The sequence below is a fragment of the Urtica dioica genome, chromosome 9 (assembly GCF_054948205.1).
Source record: "Urtica dioica subsp. dioica isolate 48M chromosome 9, U.dioica_male_clone48M_v1_H2, whole genome shotgun sequence".
Taxonomy (NCBI): domain Eukaryota; kingdom Viridiplantae; phylum Streptophyta; class Magnoliopsida; order Rosales; family Urticaceae; genus Urtica; species Urtica dioica.
The window spans coordinates 11,323,508-11,327,837 of record NC_142764.1 but is presented as its reverse complement, the minus strand read 5'-3'; positions in this window follow the sequence as shown (position 1 = coordinate 11,327,837).

Genomic DNA, 4,330 nt, shown 5'->3' with positions numbered 1-4,330 from the left:
CATGGGCTCGTCATCGATTGGAATAACTTGCAAAATACTTAAGGAATTTTCTAAGCCATACAGCCTCTTTGGATGCTTCACAAGCAGCCACATATTCTGCTTCCATTGTGGAGTCAGCAATGCAAGATTGCTTAATACTCCTCCACACAACAGCTCCACCATTAAGGATGAACACAGATCCTGAAGTGGATATCCTGGAATCCTTATCCGCTTGAAAATCGGAGTCGGTAAATCCCGTCATAGTCAGGTCAGTACCTGAGTATGTAAGCATCAAGTTCCTAGTTCTTCGAAGATACTTGAGAACATGCTTAACAACAATCCAGTGCTCGGGTCCAGGGTTGGATTGGAAACGGCTAACTACGCTAACGGCGAAACATATATCAGGTCTAGTGCAAAGCATAGCATACATGAGGCTTCCTACGGCAGAGGCGTAAGGAATTTTCCTCATGTCTTCAATCTCTTGTGCAGTCTTGGGAGACTGGTCCTTAGAGAGTGAGACTCCATGCCTAAAGGGTGTTTGGCCCTTCTTGGAGTCTTGCATCAAGAAGCGATCCATCACCTTATCAACATAAGAAGCTTGAGAGAGCGACAGGGTCCGGTTTTTCCTATCTCGAAAGATTTGGATCCCCAAAATGTACGCGGCTTCTCCTTGATCCTTCATGTCGAATTGCTTTGCTAGCCAGACCTTAACCTAAGATAATTTACCCACATCGTTACCTATGAGTAATATATCATCGACATATAGTACCCGAAACACAACTTTGCCTTCGTGTATTAACTTGTAAACACAAGGCTCATCTATTGACTGTTCAAAGCCGAAGCTTTTCACAGTTTCATCGAATCTAATATTCCATGACCTAGATGCTTGCTTTAGTCCATAAATGGACTTAAGTAACTCACAAACCTTGGTCTCTTGACCTTTTTCCACTAAACCGTTTGGTTGAGCCATGTAAATGCGCTCGTCAAGATTGCCATTCAAGAAGGCCGTCTTGACATCCATTTGCCAGATATCATAGTCGAGAGCTGCAACTATGGATAGATTTAGGCATCGCGACTGGCGAGAAGGTTTCTTCATAGTCAATCCCTTCTTGTTGGGTATAACCCTTAGCCACAAGTTGTGCTTTGAACGTCTCGACGTTACCATCCGGACCCCTTTTCTTCTTGTATACCCACTTACACCTTACAGGTTTAATCCCTTCAGGAAGGTCTACAAGTTTCCAGATTTTGTTGACATACATCGAGTGCATTTCAACTTTCATGGCGTCAAGCCAAAGGTTTGATTCAGAACAAGCCATCGCTTGGCTATAGGAAATAGGGTCATCCATGTAAGAGACGGCTACGAGAGAGTCTCCATAGGACATGTACCTGTCAGGCTTTTGAGTAGCCATCCCACTATGTCGAAGTACTACTTGACGAGATTCTGAAGAGTTAGGTTGTGTTTCAGTTGGGGTAAGAACAGTTCTTACAGATGAGGTAGAAGCTTCCTCACCCAACTTTTTTTCAAGCACAATTTTGCTTTTTAGTTTCACGTCTTTCATAAAGTCATCCTCAAGGAAACGAGCATTCGTGGTAACGAAAGTCTTATCGTTCTCGGGACTATAGAAAATGAAACCTTTGGTTTCCTTTGGATATCCCACAAACAGGCACAATTCTGACCTACTAGCCAACTTGCTAGTCTTTTGCCTTAGCACATGTGCAGGGCAACCCCAAATTTTGATGCGGCCAAGATTTACTTTACGGCCAGTCCATCGTTCATAAGGAGTACTAGGAACCGTTTTGGGCGGAACTTGGTTCAGAATGTAAGCGGCTGTTTCGAGGGCATATCCCCAAAAGGAAGGAGGCAGTGAAGAGTAACTCATCATTGATCTAACCATCTCCATAAGAGTTCGATTTCTTCTCTCTGACACTCCATTTTGTTGAGGTGTGCCAGGTGCGGTAAGCTGAGAAGCGATACCTTCTTCTTTAAGAAAGTCATCGAACTCTCCAGACATATAATCACCACCTCGATCAGATCGAAGGGTTTTGATCACTTTGCCAGTTTGCTTTTCCACTAAAGCCCTAAAGACCTTAAATACGTTAAAGGTCTCGGATTTGTGTTTGAGCAAATAGACAAAACCATATCGCGAGTAATCATCGGTGAAGGTAACGAAGTATTCGTATCCTCCACGTGCCTGTTGGTTGAGCGGACCACATACATCGGAATGTACTAGTTCCAGCAACTCAGTGGCTCTTCGACCCTTATCGGAGAAAGGTCGCTTAGTCATTTTTCCTTCTATGCAGGGTTCACAAGTAGGTAGTGAACCTATTGTAGAGGCTTGGAGTGGACCGTCCCTCACAAGTCTCTTTATCCTATCTAGACTGATATGACCAAGTCTTAAGTGCCATAGGTATGTTGATTTTGTTAGATCGGAGGATTCAGAAAGTTTGATCCTCTTTGGCTCCCTAATTAGATCGTTATCTATTTCGGTGTCTAAAAGAGAAGGTTGAGTGGGATAGATGTAAAAAAGAGCATTCTTCATACATGCATCAGTGACAGAAGAATTATCAGGAAACGAAATACGAATTCCATTCTTAATGAACTTTAAACAATAATCTTCCTCACGAAGACGAGCAACAGATATTAAGTTCTTCCCAAAGGAAGGAACGAAATAAACATTATTCAAGTTTAAAGTACGGTCTTCAAAAGACAGCGTCACGGATCCCACAACCTTCACAGACACCAGGCTCCCATCACCCCATTTGAAACAGAGCTCGCATTCCTCTAAGCTTTTGGTTTTCTTGAAACCAGTCAAGGAACAACAAATATGGTTAGTAGCAGCGGAGTCAAGAATCCACATTGATACATTATCAGCTACTAAGCATGCTTCGGTAACTAGTACAATACTATGTTCCTTTGCTTTGAGAGAGGCAGGACAGTTTTTCTTTTTGGCCTTGCGAGGTCTTCTTAGATCCAGAGGCGGAGGCTTTGTGCTCAGTAGCATGTGCCCCTCCTTGATTCCTCTTTCTCTTAGTGAGACCTTCAGCAGTGTGGAGCTCCTTCATAAGCTCGGTAACAATGTACTCTAGCTTGTTCATGGAGTAGTTCCACTTGAAGGTATTAAAAGATTCGGGGAGAGTTTCCAAGATCATATCTATTTTGATCTCCTCGTTAATCTTAGATCCTAGGATTTCCATCTCATTCAGGTCAGCATCGTATAGACCCTGACAGGAGTCCTAGCCTTCATGCGACAGTTCATAAACTGTCGGACTGCTTGTTGCCTTGTTTGACGCCTTTGCTCTCCAGACATCTCATGAAGATTGTTGAGCATGTCGGTGGCAGTCTCGATGTCACGTTGTTGTTGTTGCAACACATTGTTCATTGATGCTAAGATATAGCACCTCACAATCTCATCGGAGCAGATCCAGGCCGCCAAGGCGTCTTTGTCCTCTTGAGTCGAATCATCATTCGTCAGAGGAGGACACGGGGTGGTGAGTACCCATTTGTGCTTGTTAAAGGTAGGTATTATGTCGAGGTTATGTTTTCCATTAACGTAGTTTTTGTTTTCGAGTTAGTTTGAGGAAAGGATGATTGAGAGATGTTTGAGAGACATGTTGCTTAATTAAGTTGAAACAAGTTTATGATTTAGTCTTTGGTTTAGGGTTTAAGTTTGTTTAAGACTTGATAAAACCCAAAGGTTTTATAAACCAAACGATAATTTACTCCCTCAAGAGAAGGCCACAAAAAATCTCCATTTATAAGTAAATGACACATCATTAATGCTTAGCCAAGATGTCAATACACCAATTTTGACTAGCCACCTTGTAAATTGGTTTGATCACTCACATCCTTTCGCAGAGCCTCGAGGGAGGATTACTAGGGATTGAGTCTAAGTGTCTAACCAACCACTTAGTCCAAGAAATCGACTTTGGAAAAACAATCCACCGAGGGGAGGCCTTGTCTCATTGTCTAACTCTCGGACGTAGCTCATTGAGCAATGATCAGAGCTAAGCGCCGTTGAGTACTCTCATTTAAGAGAGGGCCACGAGGGTGACTCTTAGTCTAGCGAAAATTACTCATTTCACTAGTGTTGGGGATCGTGGGTTACAAACAACAAGTATAACCCTCCCAATTAGTTTTTGGAGTTGGTACATCGACTCTTATAAGTTCGGAAACGGTTTTCCTAGTTATAGAGCGATAGAGCGGACAACTAGAAAAGAATCCTAGAAATTCATGTTCAGAGCAGTGCTAGTGCATAAAGGCACAAGGGACATACTCGGATCTATTCCTATTTTCTATTCGGGGAAAGTACATGAGGGAAGTGTGAACTTCAACTCACTTGAACACTTGGAA